This window comes from Eleutherodactylus coqui, chromosome 6 (genome assembly GCF_035609145.1).
Source record: "Eleutherodactylus coqui strain aEleCoq1 chromosome 6, aEleCoq1.hap1, whole genome shotgun sequence".
Taxonomy (NCBI): domain Eukaryota; kingdom Metazoa; phylum Chordata; class Amphibia; order Anura; family Eleutherodactylidae; genus Eleutherodactylus; species Eleutherodactylus coqui.
In genome coordinates, this window is record NC_089842.1 from 92,532,130 (window position 1) to 92,560,045 (window position 27,916).

Here is a 27,916-nt window from a genome sequence, read left to right on the forward strand (position 1 = left end):
ATGTTACAATATAATACTTTAACTGTAAAAACAGTCAACCTAATGGTGAGTATAATATCTAGACTGTTTCAATTGTGTGTTTGCTTCTCTGATTTATAGGAGTCACCTGATATTTACACCATACTCATAGATGAAGAACCGAAGAGAGAAAACCAAGGAGAAATTATTTGCTGGGCTCAAAAAAAAGAGCAAATAGAAAAGAAAGTAGAAAATTTGAAAGAGGAGTTGGAGATTGTAAGTGATGGCAAGAAAACAGAATATATTGAAGTACAGGGAGTCCTCATAGGTCATGACCCTGTTCTGTGGGTTTAAACATGATTCTACCAAACTGACCGACTCAGTAGGACCTTATTAGTTACTGAGCAGAGAAGACAAAGCTAAAGAATTATGTAATAACTACAATAATATCATTTAGTATATAATAAATCTAGGACAGAGTGTGGATCTGGTCAAAATAATGACTAAATTATAGCCATAGGGAAGAATTTATCAATGCCTCTCCACCACTTTTATGCTGTAGAAAAGTGACAAATTATGACTCTCAGCCACTTTTCAAAAGCAGCGAGAAAGTGGTCAAGGTTTAGCAGGAGGGGTAGATCCTCCTTGAAACTGTAAGAGTTTTGCAAAAATTACTTGCACAAATTACCATGCAAAGCTAGACTTGCTTATTATTCAGTTTCAGTGAAAGATGTGGCAAATTTGTAGAGACATGAGCCCCTAATAAAGTTGGTGGATTTTGATCCTACAAAGTATAGAGTAGAAAACTCCTTTTTGAAAATAAATCTTCCTAATTGTGTGTAGTATTGACTACATATTTTCTTTTTCCAGTCTGACCACAAGTTGAATTCTGAAGAACTGGAAAAGAAATACAGTAAATATCAAAGAGGTAAGTTTACAATTTGACCATTTGATGGTCTCATGTATTGTCCGTATTGTCCTTACTCACAAGGTGCACAATATTTTGACATATTATCTTTTTCTTCAAGGGTCTGAGCACTATAGCTGCCCAAGAACTTCTCACCCGAGATGGACCTAATAAGCTTTCCCCTCCAAAAGGAACCCCGGAAATTGTGAAATTTTTGATGCTAATGGCCGGTGGTTTCTCCATAGTCTTCTGGATTTCAGCTGCGTTGTGCTTTCTTGCATATGGCCTTCAAGTTGCACAAGATCCCACTGTTGCCAAAAGACAATTTAAGAAAACCAGTGGATTTTACCATGTAGATCTTTATCAAGTATCATGACTACTGTGATTGCGTATTGTGTCAGTTATTGAATTGCATTTCCTCTATGTCTATAGCTTTGGTTAGCTATCATCCTGATCGCAGTAGTGGTGATGACTGCGCTCTTTGATTATTACCAAGAAGCTAAAAGTACCAACATTATGGCTGGCTTTAAGAACATGGTGCCTCAGGTAAGAAGCTTTGCTGCAAAGTTTTGACATTACACTTGATGAGTTTTGGTTTCTAATACATTTCTTTGTTGATTTAGCAAGCCTTGGTTCCTCGTAATGGGAAACGTATTGAGATGATAGCAGAACACCTTGTTGTGGGGGACATTGTCTTTGTTAAAGGTGGAGATAAAATCCCGGCTGATTTACGTATTCTTGAGAGTCAGGTTTGCAAGGTAAGAAAAGTGAAGAAAACACTTTTACATTCAATATAAAATGACACTATTGTAATAGTGGAAGATAGTCTTAGAATACATAAGAATGACCTATTGCTCTTGATGTGTAGGTTGATAACTCATCACTCACTGGAGAATCAGAGCCACAAACTCGTGGTGTGGATTGCACAGATGAAAACCCCTTAGAGACGAAGAACCTGGGCTTCTATTCCACGACTTGCTTGGAAGGTTAGCTATAAATCAATATCCAAAGATGCTCATTTAAACTCTTCAAATTATGCACCAAGTAGTAGTACCTAAGATGATCCGTATGTGCTGCACAGTGACTAAAACCCAACTTAATAGTTTGTTTTCTCTACAGGGACCGCATGCGGTATAGTAATTAACACAGGTGATCGTATAGTCATTGGACGGATTGCATTGCTGGCTTCACAAGTTGGAAATCAGAAGACACCCATTGCCTTGGAGATTGAGCACTTTGTGCAGCTGATCAGTGGGCATTGGCATACTTTTCTTCATTATCTCTGTCTCTATGGGATATAGTCCCCTCAATTCCATAATATTCTGCATTGGTATTGTGGTAGCATATGTGCCTGAGGGACTACTGGCAACTGTAACCTTAAGTAGTACCTGTCAATAAGCTCATAAATGTTATTACCTTTGTTAACCATTGCTTTTGAATACTATTTGGCTTCCCTAATGCCATGTGTACCATCTAGGTTTGTCTATCATTGACTGCAAAGCGTATGGCAAAGAAGAACTGCTTGGTGAAGAACCTGGAAGCTGTTGAGACTCTTGGGTCCACTTCAGTCATTTGCTCTGACAAGACTGGGACTCTCACCCAGAACCGTATGACTGTGGCACATATGTGGTTTGATAATTTGATCCATAATGCAGATACTAGTGAAGATCAGACAGGTATGAACCCATCAATCTCTAATCATGGCACCTTAAATAATTGTCTTCACACAACAGGATAGACTGCTATAAGATAACCATTGCTGATTATTCTCTCCAGGTGAATTGTTTGACCAGAGTTCCCAGTCTTGGCATGCACTGGGTAAAATTGCCACCCTATGCAACAGAGCAGAATTTAATGCTGATCAGGAAGACCTGCCCATAAGCAAGGTATATCTCTCTATCTAATATCTATCATTATCTATTTAACCCTTTCTAATCCACTGTCTGATGTCTAAAGACATTCTGATTAAAGGCTGTAAAGGTTCTGATGTTGGAAGATGTCCGGCAGGGTATTTTTGCTGTATATTACTGACCGCTCTCTAATATGTCCAAAACCTCAGTATTGGCTCTAGCCAGCAGGTGGCACCATTGTATAATGGCACAAAGAGAAAACCCCTTAGGAAACCCTGAATGCAAAATTGGATTGCAAAGGGTTATCATCGATCTATCTTGCACCTATATTAGAGAGAATCAAAGCGTTGTTTCATGAAGACAACCACTGCCAAATGTCCCATTAGGCTATATGGATGTCAGAGGCGATTCCCTACTTGCAATCTATGAAAGAGAAGAGCCCCTCTGTAATAGTGATAGCTGTTCTGATTGACTTGGCCCATTCACATATTACGTGGATGCTGCAGTGGAAATGTCAGGCTAGCAGCTATTCACCAAGGGTTTGAGAAGTCAGACCCCTGATGATCAAAATCAAATCCCATTATAAAAGGTTGGTATCTTATCTGTTTCCTTTTTGGTGCAGAGAACAATCAATGGAGATGCCTCAGAAGCAGCTTTATTAAAATTCACAGAGAATGTTTTGGGAAAAGTCATGGAGAGAAGACAAAAGAATGAGAAAGTATTTGAAATCCCTTTTAATTCCAGCAACAAGTACCAGGTAATTGATGGACCAGTACCCAAGTTCTGCTATTCTTCATTAATGGGAATGTTTACTCAGTGTTGATGTTTCTCCTTACTACTTAGGTATCCATTCATAAGCTAGAAGATTCTCCCGAGCATAGTTACTTGCTAGTGATGAAAGGTGCCCCAGAACGAATCTTGGATAGATGTAGCACCATCATGATAGAAGGACAGGAATATCCATTGGATGAGGAAATGAAAGAACTTTCAGACAGCGTATATGGCCCTGGGGAAGTGCTGCTGTCTTCTTATGTGCTTTCATACTGCTGATGTAGGTTTCTCACAATGGCCCGGAAAATCTTCAACCTGCACTATGCACCCTTTATCCTGCAGAAATCAAATTCAAAAATAGCTATTAGGGACTGTGAGGATCTGTCCCCTGAACCAGCTGTCTTGGATGACACTGTGCTACACAACTTCCTACTCTCCTCCTTTGTACTCCGTACTCTTCCATACTGGAACTTCTAGAACACTACAACAACTTTTATAAACTTTTGCTCTTCCCACTTACCCAATGCTGATCGGTGGAAGGTTGTGACACTATGCTTTTCTAAACTAAACTCTATGCTAGCCACCACTTTCAAGATGAGACATTTCATGAATTAAAAGCACATTTAAAGTCACATTTATACAATTTCCCAGAATTATCAGTACAATTATGTGGTGACACTTCTGGGATACTACACAACCAGCTTAAAAATCCACATCAAATTCTGTAACAATCTGTTTTCTAATCTTTGGGCTGTCTGCTTTTTTATTTAGCTCTATTTGTAAAGAAGAATAAAGCTTTTGAATTGCTTAAATTTAAAGGAAAAGCTTACATTTTACCCACTACGATACTTGTGGATGTGCATGTGAACACTGCAGTAACACTTAGGTCCATGTATGTCCCCCTCTTGTCCCCCCACTCTGTATAATGTACAGTTCACCCTTATAGTGCACAGAGTGTGTCCATGCTGCAGCCATGTTAAATACTGTCAGAATCTCTTTAAATCTACAGCTAAGGTTTTCTTAGCATATTAACCGGTTCACTTCAATTACAGAGATGCCTGCGCCATTGTAGTGAATGGAAGTGAAATCATTGACATGGAATCAGATGAACTGCATGACATCTTAAGATATCACACAGAAATTGTGTTTGCCCGGACCTCACCCCAACAAAAGCTTCTCATTGTTGAAGGTTGTCAAAGACTGGTAAGTTCCATTATAGTCTTAGAGTCAACTTTGAGTTACAATTCTCTTTGCTTTAAGATAAATATACTAAGAACACATAATATCTCCAACCATCAGGGTGCCATTGTGGCTGTGACAGGAGATGGTGTGAATGACTCCCCTGCATTGAAGAAAGCTGATATTGGGGTGGCGATGGGTATCGCTGGATCGGATGCTGCCAAACATTCAGCTGATATGATTCTTCTAGATGATAACTTTGCTTCTATTGTCACTGGTGTGGAAGAAGGTAAGATGGCTGCTTTGGGAATAAAAATGTTTCAACGACCCAAATAGCCCAAGAAGGATCTTTACTTTTAAATCAATTTACTAATGCATAGGTCGCAAAAATAATACAATTTCTTTTTCCAAGATAAAATGCATCATTCTAGTATTGTACCCTATTTTAAGAAACGCTAACCACAGAAATGAGTGGTAAATGAAGCAAGAAAGACTTAGTGTTGTCAGTTTGTACTCGTTCTGCATGCTCTTGAAACAAAGAACCTTGTAGAAATGTTGCAGAGATTTTTCTCTTCCTTCCTTCTAATTTTGGCTAATAGGTAGATTAAGAGTGGTGCTTTTGTTAAAGGTAGAACGTAGTGCATCTAACTTTTTATTGTAGACTTACTAGTGGGGGAGGGTTCCTGTTGTAATGAATGGAAGGGAGGATTCACTTTGAGGACCTTGATTTTTATGCCTGCCTAAACTGAGCAATAAGCGAATGAATTATCATTTGTTTTTCAGTCGCTGGCAGTGTTTACAGAGAACGATTATTGCTCAGTTTTGCATAATTTAGCGATACACTGATAATAATCGTTCCATATAAGAGAGCCCTTACAGCCAGATATATGTTTTTGAGAAGGGCGAATATGGCTCATCTTTTGGAACACAAACAAATTTCTATATATATTTCTGCCATTTTTGTCAATTTTTCCTAATTCATAAATATTCTCCTCTCAGGGCTTTGATATTTGACAACCTGAAGAAGTCCATTTCATACACTGTGACCAAGAACATTCCGGAGATGATCCCTTTCATGGTCTATGTTATCAGCTGCCCCTTGCCCTTAGGAACCATCACCATCCTCTTTATAGAGCTGGGAACTGATATTGTAAGTTCACATTTTGGAACATATGTGAATTTCATGCATCAATACACATTGCATGCCCATGACTTAGTTCAGGTGACCTCCTTGGAAGGAATAGTCTACAAATAACCTAGCATCTTCTCAACCGACATGTAATTTACTATGATTGGCAAATTTCTTAACGTCACTCATTTTCTCTGATTCCCTCAGATTCCTTCCATTGCCTTAGCGTATGAGAAAGCAGAAAATGATATCATGACCAGAAAGCCACGTAACCCCCTCAAAGAGCGACTGGTGAACATGCAGTTGTCATATTCCTACTTTCACATAGGTAAGAAAAATTTATTATGAAACTTACGTTTTTATTGTCAAATCAAACGACCGCAACACAAAGAAATCCCATACCAAGAGGCTTACATGTGCATGTATTATTTGCCCCACAGCTGCAATGGAAACCTATGCTGGTTTTGTGAATTATTTCACAGTTATGGCTCAACAAGGATACCTTCCAGCTACACTACTTGGACTCCGAGTTCTATGGGAGGACAAAAACACCAATGAGCTAGAAGACAGTTATGGGCAGGAATGGGTGAGCATGTGGAACAAGAAGATAGGCGACCTATTAGGGATAGACTTTCATATTTATGGCCAACTGAGTTGAGGAGATAGCTAATTACTATAATTCAGTAGTCTTTAACCCCTTAACGACGGCCCCATCGGGAAACTACGTCCTGGCCGACTGGGCTTTATTCCTAGAGGATGTAGTTTTATGCATCCTCTAAGAATGACAGCCCTGCAGGCTCAGGACATGATAGCTCCATGCTGCCGGTTACTGGAGGTAGCCGACAGCATGGAGCTGTCATCCCGGGCCGCGGGACCCCACCCCCGGTAACGCGATCGCCGGTAACCACCGGATACCGGCGATCGCGTTAAAGTCAATGGAAAGTTAAAAACAATTAAAGTTTCAGCTCCCCTTACGGATCGGATCCGTAAGGGGAGCTGAGAGTACTCACCCCCGGTCCTCCACAGCGTCTGGATCCTTCGGTCTTCTCCCCGACACTGCCGCCGGCGTCTGCGCGTGCGCGCCAGACGAATTATGTCACGTGCATGCGCAGAGAGGCGGGAGGCCCGGGAAATTTAAAAACTCCCTGCTCCCGGCTAGAATGAGTAGCCGAGAGCAGGGAGCTGTTGTATGCGGTTCCCGGTCACATGATCGCTGCTATCCAATGGATAGCAGCGATCATGTAAAAGTAAAAAAAAAAAAGTTTTAAAAGTGTAAAAAAAAAAAAAGATAAATGTTTGTTTCATCTCCCCTCATGGATCATATCCATGAGGGGAGATGAAATTAGGTACCTTAAGCCCCCAGATTTATCCACGGACCTTGCCCGGCTTTTGCGCACGCGTCCGTCGCCAAAATGGCGGACGCAGGCGCAAAAGCCGCAGATTGGCGTGGTAATTTAAAATCTACCCGCACCTGGCTACTAAATGTAACCAAGAGCCTGGAGATTTCATGGGTGGCCACGATACGCGTTTCCCAGTCATGTGATCGCCGTTATCCAATGGATAACGGCGATCACGTAAAGTATAAAAAAAGCTCAATTTTCACCTCCCATTGCGGATCGGATCCGTGAGGGGAGGTGAAATTACTTAAATAAGGCCACCAGCGAGGTTCCCTGACGGGATCCTTATCCGCGGACCTTCCCCCAGTTTTGGCGCATGCGCCCGTCGCCAAAATGGCGGACCCAAGCGCAGAAGCTGGGGAGGGCAAGAGAAAATTTAAAATCTCCTTGCTCCTGACTACTAAAGGTAGCCAAGAGCTTAGAGATGTCACGGGGGGCCGCGGTGAACGGTCTTCGGTCACGTGATCGCCATTATCCAATGGATAATGGCGGTCACGTAAAAGTCAAAAGACAGTTAACGTTTGACGCTCCATTCAGTTTGGGCCACGTTGTGCATCCAGACAGAAGATTAGGGCCACAATGCATATGTTTCTGAACACGGGACAAATGGGGGTATACATTTTGGGCTGAACGTCTTCATTCCTATGTATGCTGTACAAAAAAAACTATTTTTAAAATTACATAATTGCCAAAAAAACAAAAATCGTAATTTTTTTTCCTGCTTTGCTTCGATTCATTTAAAAGGTGTGGGTTCAAAATACACAGTACACCGCTAGATGAATGCGTTAAGGGGTCTAGTTTTTAAAATGGGGTCATTTGTGGGGGTCCTCTGTCGTTTTGGTCGCTCACGGGTTCTACAAGAGGGCAATGGGACCTGAAACATCTTCAACCAAAATGTCTGTTCTGAAAACCACCCGCTGCTGCTTCCAGTTTGGGCCCCGTTGTGCATACGGACAGAAAATTAGGGCCACAATGGGTATGTTTCAGAACACGGGACAAACGGGGGTATCCATTTTTGGGTGAAAGCCTCCATTTATATGTCTTCTGTCCAAAAAAAATGTTTTTAAAATCACATAATTGATAAAAAAAAACCAAAAATAGTAATTTTTTCCTTCTGCTTTGCTTCATTCAAAAACTGTTGGGTTAAAATATGCAGTACACCCCTAGATTAATGCGCTAAGTGGTCTAGTTTCCAAAATGAGGTCATTTGTGGGGGTTCTCTATCGTTTTAGCCGCTCGAGGGGTCTACAAGTGAGCAATGGGGCCTAAAACGCCTTCAAGCAAAATGTCTGATCTGAAAGCCACCGGCTGCTCCTTTTGGTTTTTGGCCCCGTTGTACATACGGACAGAAGATTAGGGCCACAATGGGTATGTTTCTGAACACGGGACAAACGGGGGTATGCATTTTGAGGTGTAAATCCTCGTTTTCATGTGCACTATAGAAAAAAATTCTGTGTTAATAATTACGTATTTGCAAAAATATGAAATTTTATTTTTTTTACTCTAAATTACATTAATTCCTACGAATGCCCCAGACGTTCGTCGCAAAATTACACAAATCTAGGGGGGACTTAGCTTTCTCAACACGAGATATACTAGATGAATTTCACAGCTATTACGACGGACTCTATAACATAGCAAAAGATCAGGAACTTAACGGGACCGACAGTAAAGAAGAAGAGGAGTATCTAAAAGAATTCGGCCCAGGCCCAATAGAGCAGGAAATTGCAGAAAACCTAGATCAAGACTTCTCCCACGAAGAAGTCCTAGAATGTATTGGTGAATTAAAACTAGGCAAAAGCCCAGGCCCGGACGGTTACACGGCGCGTTTCTACAAGCAGTTCAAAAACGAACTAGCCCCCCTCATAGCGCAAACATTTAACGAGGTGTCCAGGGAAAATCCTTTCCCTTCCCAAGCCCTCCAAGCCCACATAGCAGTAGTCCCAAAACCGGGAAAAGATCCAACACATTGTTCCAATTTCAGGCCAATATCACTGATAAACATTGACGTCAAAATGTTTGCCAAGATGATTGCTAATAGGCTTAGCAAGCATATCCCAGGCCTGATCCATAAGGAGCAAGTGGGCTTTGTCCCTGGAAGAGAAGCCAGGGACAACACCATTAAAGCTATATCCTTGATCAACCTAGCTAGAACCCAAAACAAGCCACTGTGTCTACTTTCAGTAGACGCAGAAAAGGCTTTCGACAGGGTCAGTTGGAGATACCTGGAGGGGACCCTAAGACAAATAGGCCTTGGACGGAGGACAAGGGAGCGAATTATGGCCCTATACAACGGCCCCTCAGCCAAGATTAAAATAAATGGAGCCCTTTCAGAACCCATAATGATCCGTAACGGGACCAGACAGGGCTGCCCATTGTCGCCCCTGCTATATATCCTGTCAATGGAATCCCTAACCAATGCCATCCGGAGTAACATATCAATTAGAGGCACCCATGATGGTATTCGGGAACATAAAATGGCATTGTTCGCGGATGACCTTCTTCTGTTTGTATCAAATCCCAGGATAGGACTACCAATATTGATGAAAGAATTCGCAAGGTATGGGAGGGTGAGCAATTTCAAAGTAAATCTACAAAAATCTGAGATTTTAAACATAACGATCCCCCAGAGAGAAGTGCTGGACCTAGAAGAAGCTTTCCCGTTTAAATGGAAGCCCACATCAATAAAATATCTAGGAGTTCAACTACCTGCAAACCCTGCCCAGACCTTCGACCTAAACTTTCAACCCTTCCTTGCCAAACTTAAAGAGGACTTAGAAAAGTGGAGCCCATTGTATATATCTTGGACAGGCAGAATAAATGCTGTAAAAATGGATACTTTGCCGAAATTTCTGTACCTGTGCCAGACACTACCTGCCCACCTCAACAGGCGATTCCTGCTTAATATACGTTCGCTAATAAATAACTTTGTATGGAGGGGTCGTAGACCCCGACTCAGACACACGCTCCTCACACGCCCCAAGGAACAGGGAGGATTGGGACTCCCAGATTTCACCCTGTATTACAGGGCGAGTCTGGGCAATTTTATGCTATCCCTCCTAAGAGATAAGAACACGAAGTTATGGGTAGAATTAGAGCACAATATCGCATCTATAGCGGTCCAGGGGGTCCCGTGGATCCCGAGTCAGTATGTGAAAGAGATAAACTCGATCTCGCCGCAATTAGGGGAAGTGCTCAGAGCATGGGGCGCATTTGCCCAGAAAATGGGTTTGATCTCAGTCCCGGGACCATTGACCCCACTGATAGCCAACCCTCAGTTTCAGGCCTGTGAGAGAGGGAACCAGGTCCTATCACTACCTAACACTCCGGTCCCACGAGTAAGAGATGTAACCACACAGGCGGGAGTGAGACCCCTGAGAGAGCTTTATGAAGGAACCAGACCCCCGCCAGGGGCTTGGTTAAAATATTTTCAGGTGAGAGGGTATGTGGAGTCCCTGACACCCAGGGGATGTGGCAACTTGCCGCTGACCCAGTTTGAAACCGCATGCATGACAGCATCCCCAGTGACACATGGAATCTTGCTGACATACAGTTTGCTGGTGGCCCGCGAGGTGGAGGACGACCCTCCCAGTTATGTGGCACAGTGGGAAAGGGAAATGGGAGAAACACTCACCAGTACGGACTGGAAGAGGGCTTTCCTTATGTGCCACAAAAGTACCAAATTTAGCAGAATACAAGAACAAAATTTTAAAATCTTGTCACGATGGTACAGGACACCGATGAGACTGCACCAAATGGACGCACAAGTCTCCGATATATGTTGGAGATGCCAGAGTAGCATAGGAATAATGCTACATATCTGGTGGGAATGCCCACTAATAGCCAAATTATGGAAAAGTGTGGAAATCCTCTACAATGGCATGGCCAGATCAACGGTGTCCTTTACAGCAAAAATGGCCCTACTATTAATGCTCCCAGGATCCATGGCAAAGATCAAGGCTGACCTCCTGAGATTGGTCATCCTCGCAGTCAGGATGTCTGTCCCGGGTTTATGGCGCTCCACGGCCACTCCCACAAGGGTTATATGGACAGAAAAACTCAATACTCTTATGAGATACGAAATAGAGGGAGCAGAGGAAGATAAAAACCGCGAAAAGTCCTATAATCTCTGGAGACCGTGGATCGCCATGAGAGCGTCTAAACCCTTTGAAAATTGGTTGAATACGGGTACTATGGACCCTTAGGGCCCTCGGAAATCCAAAAAAGTCATAAGCAAGGTTTCCATCCCCTCCCTAATCCCGTATCCCAACATCTACCCTTACCTTCCACCACCCCAGCCAGATACATGCCTTTATTCATTAATGCACCATAAAGTTGTATTTATCCTTTTTTTTTGTTGTTGTTTTACTCTTAATATTTTTTTATTTTTTGTATTTACGGTTTTAAGAAATAAATGTATTCTGCAGGAAAAGACCGCGATACACGATTTAAGATAAATCAGCGTGGCTACGCTTAAGTAGAATGGTAACTGCAGATCAACATAATGTAACACTGTTTAATGTTTACTGAAAATGTACAATAAAAATGATTGAAACTAAATTACATTAATTCCTGAAAAGAAACTGTGGGGTCAAAATACTCCTGACCCCCTTCAGTGAATACACTAAGGGGTGTAGTTTTTAAAATGGGGTCATTTGTGGGGGTATCTATTATTCTGACACTCATGAGCCTTTACAATCTTGGCTTGGTGCCGGAAAATAAAGCGTTCCTCAAAATGTTGATAAGTAATGTTAAATTTGTATGTCTCCTAAATGGTTAAAAAAAAAAAAAACGACAGTTTTTCAAATGTGCATTCAGAATAAAGTGAACAGATGGAAATATATATCGGAGCAAAAATTTACAGTATGTTTGCACACATTTGAGATATTAAAGTTGAAAACGTGAAAAAATGACAATTTTTTCAAAATCTTCCCATTTTTGGGGTTTTTAATAAATATACACAAATTCTATGGGTCTATTTTTACCACCTAAATGAAGTACAACATGTGGCGAAAAAATAAACAATGTCAGAATCACTTGGATATGTAAAGCCTTCACGGAGTTGATATGTTAAGTGACATGTCAGATCTCCAAAATTTGGCTCCGTCCATAAGGCGCAAACAGGCTTCGTCACTAAGGGGTTAACCTGCAGCTCTCCAACTATTGTAGAACTACACCTCTACATTGCCTGAAAAGGTTGTTGCACTTTTCAGCTGAAATATATCTCATACAACAGGGGTAGAGCCAAGAGGGGTTTTGGTGTGGCATGTGCAATGGATGCTGGTTTCCGCCAACGAGTTATTTTACCTCGCCTAGAATAGTAAACTGAACATTTCGCATTGGATTAAGGAAAGCCAAGCTATAGTGCTGATATCCGTATCATTTCCATCGAAGGGCTACGGACCTTTAATAAGGTCTGCCAAAGAGCCATTTTTTTCTGCACCTAAAGTCCTACAGTAACATCAAATTAGGCCTCACTAGCTTGAATGGTGACATTTTTGACACTAATCATTGCTCAAGTCCCAGCACAACCAGCAATGTCTATATTTTTGCAGTGACATCATAGGCAAATTATGAATACTTTAAAACAAAGTAACCTGTATAATCTTGTCTCTATTTTGCAGACCTATGTACAGCGTCTCAACCAGGAGTGGTACTGCTACTCGGCTTTCTTTATCAGTATTGTGGTCTGCCAGATGATGAACACACTTATCCGAAAAACGAGAAGAAACACCCTGATGACCAAGAATTTTTTCAGGTGAGTGAAAGTCAGTTTTTGGAACTTCTATCAGTAAGATGTCATGTTATGTTCATATATTATGTTTAAGCAGGGGTGTACCCAGAAGAGGAGCCAACACAGCTGAATCACAAAGGGACAACCTTTGGAGCTAACTTAGAATACAACAGTGCTATCCCTGGCACAAAGGCAGTACTAAAAAGACAAAAACTATCTGCTATTTCCTTGCTTTATACTCATTTTTATTTCCACAGGAACAAAATCATCTTCTTGGGCTTACTCTCACAAGTAGTCATTGGGGTTGGCCTCTGTTACATCCCTGGGCTGAATGAAGGCTTGCACTTTATGCCCATTTGGTAGGTATTACCATATAGAGAAGTAGTAGATACCATATTACAATGATAGCAGAAGTAGAATCCATACCCTAATCCATGCAACAGCCCACTTTACCCTTGAAGTTGAACCTACCCATGGACATACAATATCAAATATCATTGAAAATGTGACATGCAGCTCAATGATAATACTGGGCAATAGACACCAATAGTACCATCAGTTAATATTATGTCACCATGGTAGTGGCTAAAGGTTATATTTCAAGCATCAACTCTTGGTGCTATCCTTTAATCCGATGATCGTACAGCAGGAGTTGGTTGCTCATCAGTTGTTGCGATAGTCCCCTCCATGACTGATAAGATGCAATACTAGAAATAGAGTAGGTCTTGATTGTGATGTTGACATTGCAGTAGCCATCTACCCTAAGTCACTGTGTAAAGTCAGAAGTAATATGTTATCCCCAAAATTGCAGACTTTACCATATGATGTGCATATTTCAGCCGCCGCACCATCATTTCGTTAAATCAGAATTAGAGATGAGCAAGCACCAAAAATGTTCGGGTGCTCATTACTCGAGTCGAACTTTCCGCGATGCTCGAGGGTTCGTTACGAGTAACGAACCCCATTGAAGTAAATGGGCGACTCGAGCATTTTTTAATATCACCCATGCTCCGCTAAGGTTTTCATTGGTGAAAATCTGCAAAACCCAAGAAAGTGATGGAAACGACAGAGAAACGGATAGGGCAGGCGAGGGGCAACATGCTGGGCTGCATTTCAGGTTCCCAGGTCCCACTATTAAGCCACAATAGCGGAAAGAGTGCCCCCCCCCCCCTAACAATTTTTACTTCGGACAAACCCTCATTAGCAAGGCACACCTTAGCTAAGCACCACACTACCTCCAACTAAGCACAAGCACTGCCTGCGGGACACACCGCTGCCTCTTCTCCTTGGTTACATGCTGCCCAACCCTCCCCCACACGACCCAGCGTCCACAGCGCTCACAAAAGTGTCCCTCCTCAGCCTTCAGCTGCCCTCATGCCACACGCTGGCTGCATAGCCACACCACCCTCATGTCTATTTCTCAGTACATCTACGATGAGCAGGAACCGGAGGCACACACTGCAGAGGGTTGGCAGGGCCAGGCAGTGACCCTCTTAAAAAGGGGCCGGGCGATAGCCCACAATGCTGTACAGAAGCAATAAGAAATCCAATCCTGTGCCATCTCCGTCAGGAGCTGCAAACGTGGGCATAGCAATGGGGAATCCATGTGCCACACAGTATTCATTCTGTCAAGGTGTCGCATAGTTCAATCGACACGGCAAGGGGAAAGCCATCTGCACTCTGCCCCCTACCCAAGTCAGTCAGTGTCTTTGTGCCAGACAGGTCAAACACCGTGATGGAAACTAAGTGGGCACCAACAGCATAGGAGGGTCCTAGGCAACCCAAGACATGAACAAAAAATAAATCTGAGCGGCCAAACATGGCAGACTTGCACCACGCCCACGACATAGGCCTCGGCCCACAGCTTCAGCAATCGTAGGCAGGAAGTGGACTTTCACTGCACCCAGGACATAGGCCTCTGCACAAACCCTCAGCAATTGCGGGCCTACAGCGGACTCAAATGCTAGCGTAGCTGTGCATGTCTCATTAGCGCTGTATTGCTCCTGTAGTTTGTCCCACTGCAGTACCCTGGACAGCAGAGCTAACGTCAGGTAAAATGCAGGTGGGTTTCGGCCCACACTGCATGCCCCAGTCAGACTGGGGTTTTTATAGGTAGACGCAGGCAGGTACAACTCCCTAATGTGAAGGCCGTGTGGACCGACAGCATGGGTGGGTCCCAGGAAGCCACTGGCGGTACATAAGTAAATCCCATTGCATTGCTGAGGTTACGTCAGATAAAATACAGGTGGGCTTTGGCCCACACTGCATGCCCCAGTCAGACTGCGATTTTTATAAGTAGACACAGTTAGGTACAACTCCCCTATGTGAAGTCCCTGTGGACCCACAGCAGGGGTGGCTCCCTGGAACCCACCAACGGTACATAAATACCTCCCATTGCAGTGCCCTGGACAGCAGAGCTAACGTCTGATTAAATACAGGTGGGCTTCGGCCAAGAATGTTTTCATTGTTGGAGGAGGAGGAGGGGGATGTTTTTGAGGCAGTACGTCTCCTGTCCCCGTGTCCGTGGTTATATGCACCTTCCCAGTGACCGCGTCGCTGAAAAGTTGTCATGCCTGGGGACCTAGTAGCGTGGCCTCACCACCATCATGTCTTTGGGAAGCCTCCGTTTCCACAACCCTGTAACATAACAGTAGCAGCAGTATAGGCAGTGCCGAGAATTAGTAACATTTCAGTGGTAAGATTATGGACAGACCCCTGTACCATTTCATTGGCAGCAGTGAGGACAGACCCCACTAACATTTCATTTGCAGCAGTATACACAGACAGACCCTAGTAACATTTCAGAAGTATAAGTATAGACAGACCCCAGTAACAGTTCAGTAGTATAAAGTCTAGACAGACCCCAGTAACATTTCAGTTCCAGCAGTGCAGACAGACCCCAGTAACATTTACGTCAAAGCAGTATGGGCAAAGCAGCAGATTCACATTTCCCTGGCAGCAGTGTAGGGAGTGCATAGTATTTGTTACATTTCAGTAGTAGCAGTATAGACAGGCCCCAGTAACATTTACGTAGAAGCACTATGGGCAGAGCCCAGTATTATTAGAATTACAGTACTAACAGTATACACCAACCAAGGTAACATTTCAGGAGCAGACCAATCCAAATCAAACGCCTACAGCACAAACAGAATACCCTTGCTCAAGGGGAGGTTCTCACTGCACAAGCGCTTCAGGAAGATGGATTCTAATCCTCCATTTTTTTTCTTTGCTCAGCGGTATTCACGCTAGTATGAACATTGTATGGTTATATTCTTGTTCTTTTTTTTGTATTGTCAAGATTTAATAAAAACATATGCAGGAATATCCAATGTGACTTTAATGATTAGTATTTTATAACTGGGTTCAGAATTTTATACTAGATGCACAGTAACATAAAATTGAGTTATAATAATGAGCTGAAGGAAGTGCACGGTACAAACGCTGTGGTATGACATCAAATTGAGTTAAGTATCGAGTATTAAAACATTCTTAGAACTGTATTATACTGGTGAGTCTGCCAGTTTGTCTTATGATGATTGATATTATTAGAGGAAACGGGGCACTTGGAGAGCGTGATGTATCTTGTGATTAGCCTCACGTATATCGCTGTTAGATGTTGCAGCACTGTGAAACTGCCCTGGATGCACTATCCTGCATTGTGATTGGATGAGCCGTTGCTAGGATGCGACGTTGTAGCGTGATTACACACTGCAGGGGGAGTTAATGAGCGTGGTGAACGTTATGACGTAAGCGCAGGTGCGCTACTCCTGAGGAGACGCTGGAAACTGAAGCAGATGCCGTGGTGATGGCGCGCCCTGCCGGGAGGAAGGACTCTAGGTCACTAACAGCTGATGCATGATTGAGTGGTAGGAGGAACGTTTTTGATGACCAATGATATGCCTGTATTATCCATGTTTTAAACTATTTAAGGGGGGTTGTATCAGATTGTAACATGCTTGACAAAGGCCGTTTGCAATGGCCGAAACGTTGCGTGTATTTTATTGAGGATGGAATAAAGAGAAAGAACCTGTTCTATTGCACCTAAGTGTGTCTGTTGCCATTCATATAGGATTTCAGGGGCAGAAGTATCGGCAGACCGAAGTAACATTTCTGTTGCAGAAGTCTAGTCAGACCCCTCTAGCGTTACAGTGGCAGAAGTATAGGTAGGCAGAACAGAGTTACATTTCTGTAGCACAAGTGCAGGCCAACCCCAGACAGTGGTGTACCATGAGTGCAGGCGAAGCCCATAAAAATTACTTGGATTACATAGTAGGCGAGGACCAAAAAAATTGGCGTACTGACAGTACAAATGTACCCCAGAAAAATTGCCCATGCCCAACCCAGAGGGCAGGTGAAACCCATTAAATCGCTTAGCTTACGGTGGCTTAATTTGTAACTAGGCCTGGAGGCAGCCCAGTCAAAATAAAAATTGGTTCAGGTGGAAGTTTCAATGCTTTAATGAGAATTGAAACAGATAAATATTATTTTGAAAAGTTATGAGCCTTTTGGCCCACAGAAAAATTGCCCGTTCGGGGTGAGTACGTGAAGTTTCAGGAGGAGGAGCCGGAGGTGGAGGACGAATATCATACACAGATTGACAAAGCTCTTTAGGTACCGCTGCTGTCCGCTGGTGGAGGAGAGAAGTCTGGGGAAATCCAGGCTCTGTTCATCTTTATGAGTGTAAGCCTGTTGACACTGTCAGTTGACAGGCGGGTACGCTTGTCCGTGATGATTCCCCCAACTGCACTAAACACCCTCTCTGACAAGACGCTAGCCGCAGGGCAAGCCAGCACCGCCAGGGCATACAGCGCGAGTTTGGGCCACGTGTCCAGCTTTCACACCCAGTAGTTGTACGGAGCAGAGGCGTCACGGAGGACGGTGGTACGATCGGCTATGTACTCCCTCACCATCTTCTTACAGTGCTCCCTATGACTCAGCCTGGACTGGGGAGGTGTGACACAGTCTTGCTGGGGAACCATAAAGCTGGCAAAGGTTTTGGAGAGTGTTCCCCTGCCTGCGCTGAACATGCTGCCTGATCTCCGCCTCCCTTTCTACTTGGCCCTCGGAACTGCGCCTTCTGCCACTAGCGCTGTTGGATGGGAAGTTTACATTAGTTTGTCCACCAGGGCCCTGTGGTATTGCATCACTCCCAAACCCCTTTCCTCTTCAGGAATGAGAGTGGAAAGGTTCTCCTTGTACCGTGGGTCAAGCAGTGTGTACACCCAGTAATCCGTAGTGGCCAGAATGCGTCTAACGTGAGGGTCACGAGAAAGGCATCCTAACATGAAGTCAGCCATGTGTGCCAGGGTACCTGTACGCAACATATGGCTGTCCTCACTGGGAAGGTCACTAGGAAGGTCACTAGGAAGGTCACTAGGAAGGTCACTAGGAAGGTCACTAGGAAGGTCACTTTCAGGATCCTCCTCCTCTTCCTCCTCCGACCATACACGCTGAATCGATGAGGCAAGCAGCATGGGTACCCTCTGCAGTAGGCCCAGCTGTCTCTTCCTCCTCAGGCTCCTGCCCCTCCCCCTCCTCCACACGCTGAGATATAGACATGAGGGTGCTCCGACTATCCAGCGACATACTGTCTTCCCCCGCCTCTGTTGAGAAGTTACCTGCAAAGCATAAAGGCTGATGCTTTGCGGGCGGAAACAGGCATAGCAGGGGAATGGTGACGCTAATGATTGCAGCATCCCCGATCACCATCAGGGTAGACTCCTCAAAGTTTCCAAGGACCTGGCAGATATCTGCCATCCAGGCCCACTCCTCTGTGAAGAATTGAGGAGGCTGACTCCCACTTCGCCGCCCATGTTGGAGTTGGTATTCAACTATAGCTCTACGCTGCTCATACAGCCGGGACAACATGTGAAGCGTAGAGTTCCACCGTGTGGGCACGTCGCAAAGCAGTCCGTGCACCGGCAGATTAAACCGATGTTGCAGGGTGCGCAGGGTGGCAGCGTCTGTGTTGGACTTGCGGAAATGTGCGCTGACCCGGTGCACCTTGCAGAGGAGGTCTGACAAGTGTGGGTAGCCTTTCAGAAACTGCTAAACCACCAAATTAAAGACGTGGGCCAGGCATGGCACGTGCATGAGGCTGCCGAGCCGCTACCAGGTTACGGCCATTGTCACACACGACCATGCCCGGTTGGAGGCTCAGTGGCGAAAGCCAGCAGTCGGTCTGCTCTGTCAGACCGTGCAACAGTTCGTGGGCCACATGCCTCTTCTCTACTAAGCTGAGTAGTTTCAGCACGGCCTGCTGACGCTTGCCCACCGCTGTGCTGCCGCGCCACGCGACAGACTGCTGGCAATGTGCTGCTGCTGACAAGTCTTGATTGCGAGGTAGAGGTTGCATTGGAGGAGGAAGGTTTAGTGGAGGTGGCATACACCACCGCAGATACCAGCACCGATCTGGGGCCCGCAATTCTAGGGGTGGGTAGTACATGAGCGGTCCCAGGCTCTGACTCGGTCCCAGCCTCCACTAAATTTACCCAATGTGCCATCAGGGAGATATAGTGGCCCTGCCCGCCTGTGCTTGTCCACGTGTACGTCGTTAAGTGGACCTTGCCAGTAACCGAGTTGGTGAGGGCGCGTACAATGTTGCGTGAGACGTGGTCGTGCAGGGCTGGGACGGCACACCATGAAAAATAGTGGCGACTGGGGACTGAGTAGCGCGGGGCCGCCGCCGCCATCGTGTTTTTGAAAGCCTCAGTTTCCACAAGCCTGTAGGGGAGCATCTCAAGGCTGATCAATTTGGCTATGTGGACATTTAAAGCTTGAGTGTGCAGGTGTGTGGCGGCGTATTTGCGTTTTCGCTCCAACGATTCTCCTAGCAACAGCTGGACGCTGCACTGAGAGACATTGCTGGATGGGGCCGAGGACAGCGGAGGTGAGGGTGTGGGTCCAGGCCAGGAGATGGTCGTGCCTGTGTCGTGAGAGGTGGGTTGGATCTCAGTGGCAGGTTGGGGCCCAGGGGGAGAGGCAGTGGTGCAAGCCGGAGGCGGTGAACGGCCTTCGTCCCACCTTGTGGGGTGCTTGGCCATCATATGCCTGCGCATGGTGGTGGTGGTGAGGCTGGTGGTGTTGGCTCCCCGGCTGATCTTGGCGCGACAAAGGTTGCACACCACTGTTCGTCAGTCGTCCGCCGTCTCAGTGAAAATCTGCCACACCTTAGAGCACCTTGGCCTCTGCACGGTGGCTTGGCGCGAGGGGGTGCTTTGGGAAACAGCTGGTGGATTATTCGCTCTTGCCCTGCCTCTACCCCTGGCCACTCCATTGCCTCTTCCAACCTGTCCTGCTGCTGCACTTGCCTCCCTCTCTGAAGACCTGTCCTCAGTTGGCTTATCACACCAGGTGGGGTCAGTCACCTCATCGTCCAACGGCTCTTTCTCCGAATCCTCTGTGCGCTCCTCCCTCGGACTTACTGCCCTTACTACTACCTCACTGATAGTCAACTGTGTCATCATCATCATCCTCCTCACACACTGAAAGCTCTAGATACAGTTGCCGTAAGTCCCCAGCCCCATCACCCGGACCCCGGGAACTTTCCAAAGGTTGGGCATCGGTCACGGCAAACTCCTTAGGTGAGGGAGGAACCAGTTTTTCCCAATCAAGGCAGGGACCCGAGAACAATTCCTGGGAGTCTGCCTGCTCTACAGAATGTGTCATTTGCATGCAGTGAGGAGGCTGGGAGGAAGGAGGAGCAGCAGCCAGAGGATCCAGAGTTGCAGCAGTGGACGGCGTAGAAGACTGGGTGGTCGATACATTGCTGTATGCATTTTCTGCCATCTACGACAGGACCTGCTCACACTGCTTTGTCCTACCACGTGGACCTATAAATTGTGATATGAAGCTGGGGACCCCAGAAACTTGCTTCTCTCCTAATCCCGCCGCAGCCAGCTGCGATTCACCTGAACCACCAACTTGGCCTGTGCCCACACCCTCACTTGGACCTCGGCGTCCTCGCCCGCATCCACGTCCTCGAGCCCTACCCCTCAGCATGGTGGACTACGAATAGAGCAGACACAGAGCGGTATAAATAATTACGGAATTATTTGCGTACACTTTCACGGTGACAACGGTATTATAACACTAACTCCAGGCAGAAACAAAGAATACTGAAGGCTGCAAATAGGCCTAGCTGTGCAATAGTGATGCACTGCAACTTCCATTAGACACCCTGTAAATTTCAGACGGTCAGAGGTAGCCCAACGATGGAGCTTTTTTTAAAAAAAAATTTTTGAAAAAGAAGACAGGCTATATAGCGTGTATATGACTTTCCCTTCATCAGTGCCTGTGGCCGTACGCTGTCTGTGAAGTTCACTGCAGACAGACCGGTGTAAAAAATCATTGAATTATTGGCGTACAGTTTGATGCTGAGAGCCGTATTGTAACGCAAACTGCAGCCAGAAAATTTTTTTACGGAAGGCTGCAAACAGGCCTAGCTGTGCAATAGTGATGCACTACAACTCCAAGCAGCCAGCCAGTAAAATGCACACGGTCAAATGTAGCCCTAAGGACGACTGTTGGGGTTCTTGTAGACAGAATCCTACATTATCACTGTCCCTGTCTCAGCACCACTTTCCCTATACTCTGTATTACAGACTGCAGACTTACGGTGACTACCCACTAGTGTTTTTTTTACTGCAAAATTCGCAGCGTTTTTTTTTTTCTGCAGGGGTCTTTGACTATGGGACTTGTAAAGCTAAAATCGCCATTTCGCGGTAAATCGCAATTTTGCGCTATCGCCATTTTAACATTGCAAGTCCCATAGACCCCCTGCAGAAAAAAAAACCCTGCGAATTTCGCAGTGAAAAAAAACGCTAGTGGGTAGTCACCCTTAGAACGCAACAGCTGTAATAGCCTGCACAGCCCGAGATGGGGAAAAAAACTTGTGCAAAACTGCTCCCAGCAGCCACAACAGTAATGCACATGGTCAGATGTGGCCCTAAGAAGGACCGTTGGGGTTCTTGTAGACAGGATCCTACACAAACACTCTCCCTATAGCAGATGCAGGGAAGGAAATGGAATTGACTCGAGTACCTCGTGGTGCTCGTCTCGAGTAACGAGCATTTCGAACACCCTAATGCTTGAACGAGCATCAAGCTCGGACTAGTGTGCTCGCTCATCTCTAGTTATGATGACTCAGTCATTACGGTGCGTGCGCGTTCCGTCGTCTAGGGACACCCACAAGCCCTTACATTGCGGACAGATACTGCTGACCCCGGAAGTGGATATCTTCCACACCGGCAGCTATGTGCATTGTGGGCTGGTTCCAATTAAGTTACATCAGACACTACCACTATTTGAAGATCAGCCGAGGCAGATGGTGGGCATCCTGGAACATGGACATACTGCCTTGTTTCATAGACTAAGCGGTATGTATTTTACCTCTTTTGTGTGTGTGTGTGTATATATATATATATATATATATATATATATATATATATATATATATATATATATATATACACACACACACATACACATACACACACAAACACTTCATTATGTTTTAGTACTTTGGTTCTCTTTATAGGACACTTACTGATGTATTTGTATTTATATGCATTTTGTATTTGTGTATGTTATATTTACTGTCTGTATTGTCTGATGTTGATTTGTAGGCTTGATAAAGACCATAAATGGTTGAAACATTGCCTCTTTTAATGATGAAACAATAAAGTCCAGTTTTTTATAACAGTTTGAAGCACCTATTATGCTGCCACCTCCTTGATACTTCTACATTATCTCATATATATGTATCTATCTCACTATCTATCTCACGCAATGGACTTCCAAGAAGCAGCACAATAGACCGAAATATCGCATACTGCTTTTTTATTTCCAGATATTAATAAAGATGAAGCTTTTTAGCCTGGAGATAACATTGTGAAAACTTTTTTCCTATTGTGCTGCTTCTTTGAATTCTATTGCGTGATATAAATGGCTCCATTGAAGTCTGGATCCTCAGCAAAGCGTGCACTTCATTGAATTTACTCCCCCACTAAAGTGGCATTTCATTTGGTTGTGCTGCGGACCTTTACAGTTTGTGGACTATCTAGCTCCTATCTATCTATCTATCTATCTATCTATCTATCTATCTATCGCTGGTATAAGTTATACATCTTCCTGTATATACTGTATATAATTGCACACTTTATCCACAAATAAACACATCAAAAATTCATCCGGTTTTTAATAGTGTCTGCATTTTCTTAAAAAATTATGTTGTCTTTGAATACTGCATGCAGTTTTTCATGTTTTTCTTAATTGTACTTCAAAAGTACAACAAAAAGCATGAATACAATCCTAAGGCTACACTCCCCATTTCCATCAACGGTTTTAAACGCATAGTACAGCGTTTGAAAGCACTTTTTAATGCACTCCATCTTTGTGGAGGGTGATGAGGCGCATTAAAAAACGCAAAAATATAACAGACTGCTCTTAAAAATCGTGGCATTACAAACACCCCATTGGAGTTTAGGTCTGAGTAACCCCATGAAAATCAATGGGAGTGTTGTACCGCAGTTAGCACAGTGCTTGGGGTGCTGCACTAAGAGCTTTAAAAAGCAGTGTGTGTGTGAGATTGGCATAAGGGGCTACAAACCAATATTCATGTAGTGCAGGAAATGAGTCATGTTTGGAAAGATTATGCCAAAGGGCAGAACATGTATGGAAATTCGTTTTGCGCTATATGCAGCACGATTTAGGAATGCGTACGGGACGGGACAGGACCCGTGCTGGACTTTTGCACCCACACCCCTGAGCCTTTAGTTACACCCCTAATTCAAGTCCCCTTTTTACTGGTCCCTACAGGAGTTTGCTGCTTGATGGTATCACCTGCATACTGTGGTGGGTGGTGATAACCACCTGCTCAAAAATATTTGAACCACTGATTAGAAATTCTGAATGACTAATATTTACAATAGAAACCCGTCCTCATCCTGCCTGGTGAAGCAACATTCTGGAAAATTCAATATGAGTTATTGTATAATCTGCACCAAGCAGTAGGGGTGGTGTTCAGTACTAAAGAGCAGTTCCTAGAAAAGTTTTTCTTTCAACAGTTGCAGAGAACAGTAGAACTTTCCCAGTTCTCCTTAGGGCAGTGAGCTGGAGCCAGTTAACTGCCACTCTGCAAATAACTGCCAGATTTGCCGTGGATCAATGACCCGCTACAGTAGCCATCTACATCTGACTTGGGAAACCATCAGGCATGGTAGCTGGGAGTGAGAGGGAAAAGGAAGGTGGAGCCAAAGTATAATTCATAAACTCCAGAGGGTCTCTAAGCGGAGTCTCATCCGAGAGTGGTTGTCGTCAAGAGCGGATCCTGTTAGGCCGGTTTCACATCCGCTTTCCTGCTCCGTTCCGGTATTTTCAACTAGATAGAACCTCCGTCTAAGATCAGATCAAAGTAATGGGATACGCTTAATATGTAAAGACACATATACCTCTTCATGTATTAGGGGCATTGTGCACCAGGGGGAAACACCGATCTTAGTAAATTTTCCCCACAGTTACTCAAGCAAGAGTTGTAACTTAAATTCAGTACACATTAGAAAACCTTTCTTGGTCATTTAGTGTATCAACTATGTCCAAAGCTCGATAGCATTTATGGCAATTGCGTCCCAACATACGGATGCTATATGGCATATATTTAGAGTGTGTGCATGTGCCGGTGCATTGGGAGGAGGCGCCGTATATGTGCAAGTCACCTTTTAGAGTTTATAACTTTAGAGTGATCACATCATTAACCCTTCCCAAGGTCACTACCAGAACTGCTATATAGGTCGAGAATTGTAGACTATTCTCAGCAAGAAATACAAAAGTTACCAGCGCTCCAGTGTTGAGGGTAATAGATTTAAGATAATTACAAGATATTTTACAGGAAAAAAGCAGAATTCACCACTTAGTTCACAGGGGTGCCTTGTATGCAGCACCCCTGAATCCCAGAAAGCAGGCAGAACTCGTTGAATATAGTAGAGGATGGTCTTTATGGCATCTGGGTTATCTTAAATCTTGCTATGTTTATCCCGAGGTGATATGTTTTTACCTCCGGGACCTACCATGGCACTCTCCTTAAGATGTCATAATTGACCAGTGTGAGGCTGCCTATTTGGACCTTGGTGAAAAAAAACCTTGATGCTTGGAGTGATACGTGATTCCGGATTGTGACATACCGGTGTCCATGTTTCAGTGACCCGGCGTCGCCGGGTGAGTTCCTTTCCAATCACTCCTTCCATTGTTATCTTTCTCCCACTCTCTGGAGCGCAACCCACTCTCTCATGACCTATCCTCAAGGTAGGTCATCAATAGTTGATCTGCAGGGTCTGCACCGATGAGCTGATCTCTGGGTCCTCTGCCTGTGCAGACAGCTCAGTTTGGTACTACAGGCACAATTCCCATTTAATTCAATGGGAGCTATGCCCACAGTACTAAATATAAGCCACTGCAATACTATCTGCTTCCTACTGTCCGCACAGACAGCAGGCCCAAGGATCAGCTCATCATGAGAATAGGTCATTAATAGTCAAGGTCTTGGAAAGTCCTTTAAAGGGTGTTATAGTTGGTAATAACCAACATGAATCATTTCAATACCAAATATATACTCATTGCATACAAAGCCCTTCTCCAATGTTCTTTTACATGATTGTATAACATTACATTACATTGCCCCTTCAACAGGACAAGTTCTTCTAGCCTTCTTCACAATGTGTTTAGCATACAAATACTGGGAGGTTGATGATATATTCCACTGTCTTTCTAAAAGGTGCCCATACATGAGTAAAATCAGACAAACCCTCTGTTTTGCGGTTATCCCAACTTTCTCACAAATCGACCATGTTGAATTTCAACATTATGGGTCCTTTGATCCCACAGGAGAAAAACCACCAGAGGAGGAATCTGGCAGCAGGTTAGGCTGGTTTTTCATCCGCATTTTGTTTTCCTGTTCTGCCCTAAAAGCAGAAAAACAGGAAAAAAATATTCCAGTAAAATCCGCACTGATCTAAATGGGACTTATTTTGTTTCAGTTTGTTTAAGTTTCATCTGTTTGCTTTTTTACAGAAATAAAAAATTGACACGCAGGAATTTTCCCCATCTAAGGCCGCCTGCACACGAGTGGAAATTCCGCGGCGGGATTTCCAGCGGAATTTCCGCCGCTGGAAGCCTGCATAGGATTGCGTTAACAATCGCGCGGCAAGAAATTGCGGCATGCTTTATTTCACTCACCCGCCACCGGCTCCGGTCAGCGCATGCGCCGGCTGCGTGGCAAGCCGGCACATCAAACAGCCGGAGCCGGCAAATGTGTGGGTGACTACGCGCTTGCCCCTGCAGGCACTCGGGTTTGGTCCTGCGGCGAGAATCCTCGCCGCTAGATCCGACCCGCCCGTCTGCAGGCGGCCTAAGGCTGGGTTCACACGGGGCGGATTTGCCGTGGAAATTCCATCCGGAATTTCGCTGCGGCACATTCGCCTGCGGCCGCTAATCCTGGTAGTGGCCAGCCATGTGGACGAGATCTCAGAAATCTCGTCCACACGGGACGGCAAATCAGTCGCGGCAAAGCCGGAGCTGCGGCGCAGATTAGCCGGCCGCATGTTCATTCTTTTTCTTCCTCCGCTGCGGCCGCGCTCTCCTCTATGGGAGGCCGGCCGCAGCAGAAGAGCGAGCGGCCGGGCCGCTTCAAAACCCGTGACTAAGTGCCGCGGGTTTTGAAGCAGCGCTTCTCCTGGCGTAAATCTCGAGGTTTTTCACTGCGACCAAACCGCAAGATTTCCGCTAATGCCCAGGGCCGTATTTCTGCTATGTTTTTTTACATGGCTGAAATTCACGGCGTTGTCCCGCAGCTATTAGCTTCTATTGAACCTTATAGCTTAATGTTCACGCTATGGAATTCCACCGCCAAATTCTGCAGCGTTGAAGAAAACGCGGCATGTTCTGTGTAGAACATGCCACGGGAATACGCGCGGCTGGCGTCCATTGTAGTCAATGGAAGCCGGCCGTCACGCTATATTTCCCCTGCTGCACAGCAGAAGTATTGCGTTAATACGCGTCCCCGCCCACCACCAGCTGCGTCATCCGTCACTGCTGGCGTGTCAAACTGTACTACGCATGTGCGCTGGCCATCCATGCAGGATGCGTATAGCAGATCCGGAGTGGTGACTATGGGGGTTTAGGGGGCACCGTGGTGGACTCTGCTGCGATATTCCACTGGTGGAGTCCATCACGGCTGTGGGCATGAGGCCTAAAGAAACGTAAACTGGAAAGAATGGAACATTCCTTTTTTTTCATTGTACTCTATGGGGGATAGAAACAAATGGAAGGTATTCCGTTTAATACAACTGGGCATGTGCAATTATAAAATATAACCACATTCCAATTTTTAAAAAATGGATCCATTACAAATTGATCATGACAGATGTCCAACCGATGCACACTGAAGCTAGCTATCCATTTTATGGCAGATCACTTAGTTACAGTTGACATCATTTAGACATCCATATTTTTTTTGTCTTTAAAAAAAATGGATCTACTGATGAAAGAACACCGATTTGAACATAGCCTTTATCCTCTCTCCCCATTGAGAACACCTGCATGCTTGGCCAAATCAAGTGTGCATGTATATGGAGAAGTTTGGAGGAATAGTTGTTGGGTATGGCCACATTAATTCCTTGCTCGTCTTGGCTCCAACTAGACCGTTTTTTATTGCTCCTATTTCCAATGAATTTCATGAACTATTCCTGGACACTGTCCTTCTCCATGTCTGGTCACCTTCCTCCGTATTTCACAAAATGTTCTGAACTTCTATCCTGTAATTTCTAACCTGCTTCACTTCAATGTCATTAGAACTGGCCTTCTCCAGCTATAGATTCTAGTTGTGCTTACCGGTACGTGTATCACTATCTGTGTCATACCTCCAGGCTACAGGGCAGACTCATCTTTCAACTTACGATGAGTACATTGTTCCTTGCAAGTAAAGAGCACAAGCCATAA

At 44.8% G+C, this 27,916-nt stretch overlaps 1 pseudogene; it reads left to right on the forward strand.

Annotated features, from left to right (window-relative positions):
• LOC136633648 (potassium-transporting ATPase alpha chain 2-like) lies at positions 1-27,916 on the forward strand (annotated as a pseudogene).